General features: G+C 31.5%; 1 long non-coding RNA gene across 1 annotated transcript; it reads left to right on the forward strand.

Moving 5' to 3' along the window:
* The first annotated feature begins 1,747 nt into the window (after positions 1-1,747).
* On the forward strand, positions 1,748-4,504 carry LOC123668997. Its single transcript, XR_006745659.1, has 3 exons — positions 1,748-1,811; positions 2,021-2,106; positions 4,331-4,504. It is a non-coding gene; the product is annotated as an uncharacterized LOC123668997 (long non-coding RNA).
* Positions 4,505-13,177: the final 8,673 nt, after the last annotated feature.

A 13,177-nucleotide genomic window follows, 5' to 3' on the forward strand; every position in this document is an offset into this window, starting at 1 on the left:
TTTCGATTTTACCGACATAATAATAATAAAAAAATATGAACTAGTTATTTAATTAAAAAAATCATAAGTGCAATTACAAAAATAAAGGAAAAAAATCGATGTGAACATATGGGGATTCGATCTGTGGTCGTCTCGACGGTCGAACCCGACGGCCGATATCCGACCTGAGCTATTACAACTTTATTGACAATTGCGAAATTTACCTTCGTATCTTAACGATATTGTAGCCGTTTTTTCATTGCCTTAAAACAGGGATAAAACGAAATTTTCTAAAAATGACTCATATATCGATTTATCGCCCCCGAAATCCCCTGCATACTAAATTTCATGCAAATCGTTGGAGCCGTTTCCGAGGTTCTGATTATATATATATATATATATATATATATATATATATATATATATATAGAATACAAGAATTGCTCTTTTAATAGTATTAGATTTTAAAAACTATGAACTTTTATTCAAAATATAATTCGCCAATTCATCCACTTACCATTACTTATAGATGTCATACATCTATATATATATATAAATGACGTTTGTGACGTATAAATGATGTTTGTCGTAAACTATGTATTTGATCATGTCATGATCTTCAGCATAGTGTTGTGCATGAGCCCATAAAAGTATCTGTGTTGATACGACCAAGAAAAAAAAAGCGTAGCAATGCGCACAGGGTACAGCTAGTATATTATTAAACACTTTAAAGAGTTTTACAAGCGAAATTCACGTGATTATCGTACGTCAATAATTCAGATTCGTGTGGTAATGAATAACTGAACCACTACATGTTATTATAGTCTATTTTATTTAGTACAGCGTAGAAACCTGAACTGAAAGATTTTGCGCGATTAGGCGCTGCACGGAAGTGGAGATTTTGCGTTTAAGTTAAATTGTTCGCATCGTCCTTTGAAAGCCTTTTAGCGTTCCCTGAGTAGGCTGAAGTAGAAGCTCAACACACCCTTTTCACATTTTGCTTGTTGTAAACAAAACCTTATTACTTTATTATACGAGTTCACCTTGGACGCGGTTTATGTGAAACGACCGATTAAATATTTTTTCTTGAACTGTTAAATATATTTTAAGATGTCGTTTATATGTGAGAGTTTGTCACTAATATATACGTACGTACCTGCGACGTCTGTTTACCGACACTGCATCGCAAACCTGAAACGAAACCAAGTTTATCAATATGAATGTCAAACATAAGTGCGACTCGCATTGAATCGAGCATTATGTGTCGATGTTATGATATTAAACGAATAAAACATCATGCAACTCTTGAGAGTCAACCGGCGCGTGCGCTATATACCTATAGCAAACATTTCCGATTGTCTTAGAGCTAATGCTCTTAAAAATGGTGTCAATCATATTTACAGTGCAGAATATAATTAATACTTTTTTGTTTTAAGCTGTCTTTAAAAATTATAAACTAAGAAAAAAGTAAAGAAGGAGTAATTATGTAAATATAATAATATGTAACAATTAAATATATAAGCTTTGGTTAAAATATGTAAATGGTAAGTAGAAGATGCATAATTATGGTTAAGGAATTTTAAAGCCGATTAAAAAGTACGTAGATGGACAAGATACAATATTTTTACTATAGTACACAGCCTCTTAGGAGTGCAATACAGCGTATAAATTACTGTACGATTATAAGTCGTAGTTAAATATCACTTCTGTCGTATCCAGTTCTATGGCGTAACATTATCATTCTGCATCTTCATGTTATGGCAAGACCACTAACCATTCTCGGCGCGTAGCGCCATACGTTGTAAGATTCCACATCCATATTTATCTTCTAGGTATAGTATAAACATTGATCGCTAATGTATAAAATAAGAGTTACAATACCCGTAATAAAGTAGTTAACTTTACATTGTAAATCCTCGTCAAAGAACTGCAAAGAACGTCAAAGAATTGTAGTGCTACCTTCACAAACGAATACCAATAAATCTGTTATATTTGTATTAATTCACTATTGGGCGATAACGTTAATACTTATCTAACTTAGTAGGCACCTAAGGCGCAGAGGCGGTATTATGTTGTAAAACGGAAATGCTTGGCCCACACTGTATGGTGCGACTCAGGCGCATTAGGGTAAGCCTACGCGTTTATACGCATTTGATATTCTATTAAATTAAGTATCATTCGAATGCGTTAATTATAATATTGTTTATATTTATATGACTACAAACCATTCGAAATTAAATTTTATTATTTTATGACAAATATGTTTAACTTTAAGCCTTGCAAAGCAAATAAATTATTAGTGAAATATTTTACTAAAAACGTTATTGTATTACGAACATACAAGACAACAACGATCACCAAAATAATTAGACAATTGATTAATTGATAATGATTTTATGTGCCCTAAGTACCGAAACAAACTTTATTATGTTATTCCAACAGGGAATCTAGACATTGCAATTCAATAATGAATGCTAAACCTTTAATACTCTACCTATTGAAATCAAGGCTAGTTCTCTTATTAAATACACATTATTAAAAAAAATTATATAAATTTATTATATATTATTTTTAGCTATGGTAAATACTGTTTTATGCCATGTTATCAACATTGTTCTTGATAACTTTACTCTTTCAGAGTATTTACTCTTTCAAGTGCTTTTTCAGAAGCTAAGAATTTAGTTAAAGTCGTTAAACTAACAATAACTTTCGATAAATTGATTTTAGAAAAATAAAGGCAATGTTGTCTTTTATTGTTAGATATTATTTTTATTATTAATTAATGGTTTACATAAAATTAGTATTTTAACGGTTATGTCTGTTCAATCAGACAAACATACTCATATATTTATTTATACATGTCTTAAAATTATATTAGAGCATATAAAGAACAATAATTTATGATTCACTACTATTTATTTATCAAATACCAAAATAGGCAGTCAATCAAGTAGAATTTACATGTTCTTTCGAAATTTATATAGATTTACGAACCTTTTTTTATTTTAGCATATAATAATAATTAAGTATCTACAATTAAGCTGATAAATTTTGTTAAAGAGAAAAAAAATTTGAGTGAAAGTAAAAAAGGGGCTAAAGTAGTTTTCATAAACAGCTTTTTTGCAGAAACTGCAGAAACTTAAAACATCAACAAAAGATCCATTAACATTTATAAATTATTTGATATTACGTTTTTATATAAAAATATAATAAATTAATTCTTAGGCTAATTCTTAAAAAGCGGCTATTTTAATATTACAAACAGACATTAGAGTTTTATTTATTGATAATTATAATCAGCGCTACCATTATTCAAACGTTACGAAGTTAGATCGTATTTATATTTTTTCATTGCGTAGTTTCCTTATCACACCCACGCTTTTCTTACTTCAATAAACTTTTTTATAATTTATGCGTTAAACTCTTACGAGATACCTAAATATCGCCCGCACCAGATGTAGGCGGCAGATGTAACTCAAATCTGGTCTAATAAAACTTGTATTGTAAATAATCCTTTCTTTTTTATTATTGTTATTACAAATCTGAAGACAATATCAAGAAAGAAATCTGAGCTGAATTCCGCAGTTTTTTTTATGTGTCTTGATCTTAAAGGAGTTTAGATATGAAACTTAAGTTAAAAACAAATAAGTCTTTTTATTTATTTCTTACTATCTACATTCACACAGTACAATACATATACATATATAGTATTAATTCAAGATATTTTAATTTGGTGTGAAGTGCACTGTGCTATTTACAGAGGAGGTTATGTTCTACCTTTTGCTTAGCGTATACAAAATTACACTTAGTTAATTTTCAAAAAACACAAAAGCCGCGTCACCAAAGGCTTTTCTAAAACCCACCCTTGTTGTGTAGGCTTCAACATAGCGTGTATCTAAGCCGCGCTTAAAGAAACGATCCGCTAAGTAGATTTCGGTACGATGGTGTGAGGATAACCAAGTCTCAAGTTAAGCGTTGCGACTAACCTAAGTAAGTAGATGACGATGCGGTAGCACACTACGCTTATCCACACCACGAAGAAAATGACTATAGAGATAAAAGTAATTTGTGAGTTGTTTATAAAGTAATTCAAGATATATGACAAAAAAAATCTACTATACATACGAGCATGTGCTAAAAAATCTGATAATAGGTATATATTAAAAAAAATAAGTTATAATTCTAAATTTTATTTAAACTATTTTCATTTTCGAATTGAAAAGAATAAAAAATAAAATATATACGGGCGAATTGAGTAACCTCCTCCTTTTTTTGAAGTCGGTTAAAAATAAAATAAAACACAAATTTGATTATTTTAATTTAAAGTACCTCTTTGTTATTTATCTTTCAGATTTTTAAGAGTGGTATTGTCGACATTGGCTTGAGGCAACATTCGATTGATTTAAAATATCGTACCGCGCTGTCGAAGTAGCAGTGATGCCATTGAAGTGTTATAATTATAAGCACGTTCACATTTTGTATTATACACTATGTAACATAATGTAATAAATCTATGTTGGTACTATTCAAGATATATACATTCAACCTGGCCATTGTATCCCTAAAAACTTAATCTAAAACCACACTAAGTTAGGTAACATGTTAAGCTGTAAAAAAGCTCTTTTGCTTAGTAATGAAAAATGCAATAAAAAAAAAAAACAAAAGTTACATTTTATAAGTAAAAAGAAAAAAAAGAGACCAGAGCTTTTAAAAATATCTGTTTGTTTGAATACGCATTATACTGGAAGAAATCTCTAAGGCTTCATTTCAAGTAGCATTTAATCATAACTTCTTTAAATTCGAGTTATTTTTCTCAAAGTTTGTTATAATTTTAATAAAAGTATATAAGCTAATGTATTAAAACTGTTACCGACTTCAATTATATCGACTAGTAATACAACGTAGGTCGACGTAAAATAGTCAAGTAAATTCACATTAGAATAACTGAAAGAATACTAGTCACATCACAGTTAAATTTAGATGTGACTACATGACAAGCACCACCTTTCGATCAAAAAAAAGAGGTTATCGAAACCATGGACCGGTTACAATAAAAAGTAAAAAATTACGGTTTACGGACCCAATAAAAAAGTTATGAGGTAACATAACGTAACGGTAATATAACGTAAGTCGAGAAAAACTCAAAAATTAAACGCTCAAATATATTTATTACGAATTAAGTGCTACTACCCTCTACTGGAAAATTCAGATCACTGCGTTATAGCCATGTAACATCATTTGATCGATAGTCAACGAAGTAATTTTACTTGATTCCGATAGATGGCGTCATGAAAAAGTATTGAACATGATCAAGGGCGCGTACCCGCACCGTCACGTATATACCTGTCATGAAAGATTACTCGAAGATTACTAATTATATCTCGATCATATTTAAATGAGACCACATGACAAGTATTAGCGTTTGATTTGTACAAGAAACTTAAAAATTGGTTTACCCAGTAAAGTTATAAGGTATTGTAGCGACATTTATCTCGCGACATATAAAACTAGAGAAAACTGATGTATCCTACATCACGCTATCAAAGTCAGAGTGATTGAGTATATATACAAGAACCCGACAAAATCGTTGGGACGTTAGCCCACCAGACACAACAACCCGTCTGGTCGGAGGATTTTTCCTTTTCGATGGGGGATGAGGAACTTAACACCTATACCCATCGCACCGCTACCCAAATAATAATAATAATACAACGTAGGGTGACGAAAAAACAAGTAACCTTTGATAATGCGTATTTACTTGACTATTTTTTCGTCTACTTAGTTGTTTCGTCTACTTGTCGATGTAATTTAAGTCAGTTTTTTTCGTTTGCCAGCAAACACAATTATTTTGTTTGTGAATATGTTGATATCATAAATTTACTTTTATACAAACCTCTATTATGCCACATCATCCATCTATCCATCAGCCCTTAACAGTCCACTGCTAGACATAGGTCTCCCCTATAGTTCGCCACTCCATCCAGTTCTGCGCCCTCTGAATCAGGCACTGAGGTATTCTGGACGAGAATATATTTGATAATTTCCCGAACGCTCCCCAACGTATTTGGATTCTATGAGTCACCTCTCTCTCGAAGTTGGACTTACCAAGGCGGATCAGTTGCCCCAGGTAGATATACTCGTCGACAACTTCGAGAGTAGCGCCGTCAACAACGACAGGTAGGTATGGGTGTAACACGGACATTAGACATAACCTTTGTCTTGTCCATGTTTATTTTAAGACCCACCCGTTGTGAGGCTCTATAAAGGTCGCCTAGTATAATGCTGAGCTCTTTCAGAGACTCTACCAGGATTACTATATCATCGGCAAATCGAAGGTGTGTGAGGTGTTCGCCATTGATGTTTATACCTAGCCCTTCCCACTCCATCAGTTTAATTTTAAATTACATTAAATTTATTTGTTTAAATATATAATATGTTAGATAACGTAACTTTCAAAAATCCTTCGTAAGTTAATTACATTGTTTTCGTATATTTCCTCATAAACATTTCAATTTTATTAACTGTAATACTTGGGACAACAATATATTATTTATGTGATTACTTGATTTCATACTTCGTAAACCAGATATTTTGTTTCATTATGTTTATTGTATTTATTTTTATTTTGAACTAGTAATGTTTGGAAAGGTTATTACTAAATATATAAAAAAGCTATGCCTCTTTTCATTTTCCTTCTTTTGTAAATTTTACATAAGAATAAAATTAAATTAATTAAATTATACATACACCCATAAGGGTGTATGCTAGATACATACACCCTTATGGGTATGTATCTAGCATATACTGTACGAGCCGTACATTCCGTATCGCTTAACTAATACTATTTTTACATATGTGTTGATAAATATGAGTACAGAAATAGATCAGACGGGTACGTATAATTGCATCCAAAACAGTGAAACAAACTAATGGAATATTTCTAGTCGACGACTATCGTTTCTAGTTTACAAACATTTCAATTATTATTAATATTACGATATATAATATTTAGATATTTGCCGAACACAGTGTTGATGTAGAGTGTACATCTAGATCCTATGTCTTATAATAAATGTTTAGCGTAAACGTTGTGCCTGTATAATCAACAACATGATCGAGAACAGTACTTGACGTATGTGAATCGAAAACATAATCTGAATATTTAAAAAACCATCAATACAGTAATACCCCGGACTTACGCGATAGGTGGGACTGAGCGCTATCCGCGTAAGTCGAATTCGCGTAAGTCGGGGTACAGTTTTGCGGGGTACTTTTCGTAATTGATCTGACTGTCGATTCCCAAAAAACACAAAATCGTAACTTATGTACCTACGCGCCGATTCCGCACTACACGTCTGTGTCTGTTGTAAACTGAACGAATAATGCGGGTGGGGGGAGTCAAACAAAAAACGAATAGACGAGAAAATTAAATCGCGTAACTCCGAATTCGCGTAAGTCGAGGTAGCGTAAGTCGGGGTATTACTACCGCAAATATAAAACAATATAAAATTATTAAATAGCTCGCTGACCCCGCAAACGTTGTTTTGGGATACTTTGCTATGTTATTAACCCCCTCAACCTGCACTCTCTTATAACTTAGGGGTATAAAAATAGATGTTGGCCAATTCTCAGACCTACCCGATATGCACACAAAATTTTATAACAATCGGTCCAGCCATTTCGGAGGAGTATTTTAACTAACATTGTGACACGAGAATTTATATATAAGGAACAAATATGTAAGTTACTATACTAATTATACGAGTATAAAGCTCTAGAATTCTTTCATTCGAGCGTACCAATTTCGGTAATTTTCCGATAAAGTAAAATTCTTTTTCGTTATAATGGTTGTTTACAAGGAAACATTAATAGGCTTCAAAACATTTCGTCATTGTATTCATTGAAACGAAGTATACCTTAACAAAATCAATAATGTAATTTGAGGCGATTCTCGAAAAAAATAAATATGAGTAAAAAAAACGTCAAAGGTCGTTTATCTCAAAGATTAATCTTTGGTTAATCTATGTAATATTTATTTGTTAATATTGTGTGCGTAAAAATTTGGAAATTGTAATATAAAGAAAAAAAAAGCTAATAACGATACGATTTAAAAAAAAAAAAAAGTGATCAATTCTTTAGGATTTATTAAAAAAAGTTTTCTAAATTTTTAGGAAGATTGTTAGACTATTAGTAATCAAAAGAGTTTTTTTTAAAAAAGGTAACAATAATAAATAAATTTTTTATAAGTATTCAGGTTTTTACGTCAAAAGGCCATTGGTACGACTTTTCATTTTAAATGTGAATAACTCAGCGACGCAACGCGCGGCGTGGCGTTCGCTCTTTCGGGTATAATTCTATTGTTTAATTAAAAGCGTCACATAAACCGGGTACTAATTGTTAAACACAAATATCTGTCCTTGTAACAGATAGTTGAATCAATTGTGTTGGAGTGATGAGCCGATTGCTCATGCGAATACTCTTTAGTCACAAGCTTGATTCGACGTTGACTAGTGTTGTAATATTGAACACTATTTATCTTTAATCGTAAAACCTTGTAATGATTACGACTAAATTTTTTTGTGTCGTAAAAAACTTTTTTTATATTTATTTGCCTCCAAAGATAGTGTCTTAAGAGAAGTTTAGTGTAGATGTCGGGGTTTTAATCGTTAACATAAGTAGGTATGTTAAATATTCTTGGATACACTGAAAAAGCTAATGCGCTTTACGATTTAATCGATATTTACTTTAATAGGATCTAGCGATATTTTAAAAGAAATTCTTATAAAATAATGATTTATTTAAAGCTTTTTTTTTTGCGGATATACCTACATATTTATAAAAAGAACAATTCGTTTACCTATGTGCCTCCTCATTGATTTTACTGTAAAAAACGTAAAGAAAATATTTGTATATTGATTACAATACAAAAAGTAACGTATTTCTTCTAATACAAATTCCAGCTTATCGAATCAATCAAACAAACATAATGGCAATAACAAATTCGGAGGTCGTTGGCCTAAAATTTTTAAGCAATAATGGCTCGTATATATTATGAATTGATATGGTTAGGTGCAAAATGGTACCCCATAATATCTAAGCATGGGATGTTAAGTTTGCTTAATACGGACCATCGAACGCAAGGCACGTTGCGCTCGATTGTTGGCTCCGAAAGCGACGGAAGGATGTCCCACTGTAGGTGTGTGACTGGAATCGCATTATTTCGATCATTATAGATATATAGCTGCCGTGACTTCCTCATCCGTGTTTACTTGTTACGATAAAAAAAGTTTTTGGTTTTGGAATTTATGTAACGAATTATTTCTACGTTTTTGTACATTTCAAAATGTCGTAAAATAGCCCATATTCTTAGAATCGTTATTATAAAATAGGTACAAATTTTAATGGTTGTCAGCTGTACCTATCGTTCACTGTCATCAATGAAACTTCATAAAAATTCATCATACGTAGCCATATATTCTTAGCATGTAACTACACAACCTATATTTTTTGAACCGAAGAAAGCATTTTGTATATCTAGGGTTTTGGTGCCGTAGAGAAACATAATTATATAGATTTCAAGTAAACTACCAATCAATGCAACCAATTTATAAAAAATGTTCCTGTTTTTGTTATTTTTCTTTATACGTAAAACTAAAAAAAACACGCAAAAATACGCAAAGCCATTCACTCGATCAGTTTCATATTACATTAATACATATTATATTTCACAAACAATACTCCCATTTCCGTTAACAGTCAAGCTTATCTGAAGTAAACGTAGTTATTTGATTAACCGCCAGCAAGCTGTTATCACTCTTATCAATATTATTTGCTTAAAATTACTGGTTACATTTAGTACCTAATGCTAACGGAACTATGATATAATTAATCTAGTAAGTACTAGACTCGTTATATCTTTTTCCATTACCGTACCTACTACGTTTTAATCGTATTATTTTAAAGAAAAAAAAGGTCACAGTAAAAACGATATCGTCGTCAGTATGTATTATCACAATCGTTATACAGATACTACAAGTATTAATTCAAAAGTACTCACTTCACTCTTTTATTTATATAGCCAACGAGTATTAGTATGAACTATATATGCCTAAGCCTATTTATGTACATACAATACATAATAATTACATCATCAAGGCGCCACAAAAGTTCCACTACACATTTGTTTCACAACACACACGTTAATGAAGGTTAATAGGGGTAAGCTAAAGATAGTAATAGAGTGTATTTTATATTTCGACAATTCTCTGTGATAATGATTCTTCTCTTCAGCTATCAGCAATTGCTTACTCTCGTGTTCTAGATCAAATTAATAAGATCTCAAAACAAATTGTTATGTTTATGTTTGATTTTTTATTACAAAGCGCACCCGCATTGCGTGACATGCAGCAATCAATTTCAACAATGTGGAAGTAGTGATGTGCCATGTCGCTGTTTTGTAGACTCGATTCAACTCAAGTCAGTTTATACAGTATTCGAATCATGATTCAAGTCTCGGATTCGAATCTTGGACTCGAGTCTGGCGTAGATACTCGAATCAAAATAAATTGGTACTCGAGTACACGAGTCCAATACAGGAATCGAGTCTGACTCGAGTCCAGGCGTCCTCTGCACATCACCACGTGGAAGTATCTCGGTAATCGCCTCATGGAGTAGCGGCGGCCCTTGATTAGCTTAACCGCATCTTATTTCTTGTACAATACCGCTAACTTTTGTGCCTACTTTCTGTTACTTAAAAATAGGCTGAATAACATGTATATTACTACATTTTTAAGTTAGATCTTCCTTTCAAAACATTTAATAAAAATGACAACAAAAGTAAAGAAAATTACCTATATTATATTACTTTCGTTATTTACGTTACTTTAACAATTGTTTTATTATCTTTATATTTATATTAATAACTACTAGCTGACGGCGCAAACGTTGTTTCGCCATATATGTTATTAACCCTCTTAATCCCCCCCCCCCTCGTAACTTAGTGGTATGAAAAATAGATGTTGGCCGATTCTCAGTATGTACGCAAAATTTCGTAAAAATCAATAAATTCAAAAATAGCAATAAATAAGCAACAAATTCTCGTTTGTAGTTGTAACACTCTTTAGGTCAAGCGCCGTCGTCGGCGACACGTTATTCTTGCGATCGTCAAGACTTGACCTACAATGCAATCCAAAGTATCAATTAACCGTTCAAGTTGAATGCAGCTATAATTGAACACAGCTTACGAGTAATTTACAATATTTTTAGCTCGTATTATTTATTTCACAAAATAATTCATGTTTTTCAAAATTACAATTAAAAACTAACAGCTCTAGAACTGCTTTATGACATGGCTCATTCATACCTGTAAAATTCCATATCGTACAACGTTTCTATGTCCTTCATTAGCTTTCAAATTAATTACTAAATTTTAACATAACAAACCCTGTTTTGATTCACAAGACTTACTTTTGTATATAAGTGGTATATACGTGTGATCACAGTGACAAAAAGGGGTATATTAATTTTTTTTTAATTCAGTTTCGGTTAATGTGACTTTCAGTTGATGATTGCAATTAGATTCTACTTCGTTTATCACCATGTCATTTTATTCAAAGTAAATGCAATGTGTATTTTGAAAACTTGTTACAGTACAGTCATTAAGATAAATTGACATATTAATTCTACTATCTAATCCATACGACTGCTATGCTGCAAAATAATTGCAATACGCATTTATAAAATGTGCTAGATATTGCACAATGTTACGATTATTTTCATTGTCTATTTGAACTGTGTGTATAAATTTTGTTTCTATAAACTTTTATCTCATACTTACGGCGCACCCTGGCTTCGCACGGATTTAAGTTTTTCCTATTTTTTTTTAAATATAATATAGCCTGTGTCATTCACGGATAGTATAGCTTCATAACTGAGAGAATTTTTCAAATTAGTTCAGTAGTTTCGGACCCTATTCAATACAAATAAACAAACAATCAAATCTTACCTCTTTATAATATTAATATAGATAGTAATTTTATTATGTGAAAAAACAAAGACCAACGCAACTCAGTTCATAAATAATATTTATCGATAAAAAAAATCATATTTAAATAGATTGTTTAAATTAGTGTGTCAAATAATTACATTTATCATAATAATGCCTTAAACATATTTAAATTCTATTCATTTTTGACAAAAGAGGCATTACCACTCTCAGCGCGGCTAATTAAACTAGAACAGCAGCGGCATACGGTATCATATTGGCATTTAATTATGCAATATCTCGCTAGCTTTGACGCACATCCTTGTGTGATCGCAACAAGAACTCACTAGAAATTACTCGAGCGCATGATTTAATCAAATTTATAATTTTATTTTATAATTACAAAGACCAATTTAGCTAGCTGTTTTCTTATGTAAGAATTGAAACAATTATTTGTTTCAATAAATGATTGTTATTCATTTCAATGTCACAGGCGAATGGCAGTTTGCTACTTTATCAGACACCAAAGGTCGTAGCCATGTGCATTGTTTCGTACTTATTACGTTGAATACCTACCGCCTTATATTTTATTTATAATAATTACATAATAAGTTCCGACGTATCTCGCGCTTTTGATCGCTTTGATTCGACGCTTGTCAAGAATTGTATACATTTGGTAACTTTTTTGGTCTAAGTATAATTCGTAGCGTATGTTTTTTCATTTATAAATAATTAAATAGCAACGATAATAGCAAATCAAAGAGCCAGCCTGCGGTAACGTAAATTCAAATTAGGCTGAAATATTCTAAGACTAGAACTTTGCATACGTTTTAAACTGCTTTTTCTAAAGCAGAATAGAATAAGAATTTTACTTTAGGAACCTAAGTGCCTGCAAAAATTTACATATTTTTACAAATTCATAGATACGATATCATCAAAGTATGTATCAGATTAATACATATTAAGTAACATGGAACAGGTTTAAAATGTTAGACATTTAAGTTTTATATGCACGGATACTGAAGTAAATCCATGTTGCTATTTATAGTAAAGAATTTTAAACGGGCACGGTGAAGCGAAAGCATGGTTAGTTTGAGAGCGATAGTCTGATAATTTTATTACTGGCACTCACACAGCTGGACGACTATTTTTTGCTTTATCAAACTTTAACTGTGTAATTCGTATTAAATATTAAGTAACGTAACGTAAGACTTT

Source organism: Melitaea cinxia, chromosome Z, assembly GCF_905220565.1.
Source record: "Melitaea cinxia chromosome Z, ilMelCinx1.1, whole genome shotgun sequence".
Taxonomy (NCBI): domain Eukaryota; kingdom Metazoa; phylum Arthropoda; class Insecta; order Lepidoptera; family Nymphalidae; genus Melitaea; species Melitaea cinxia.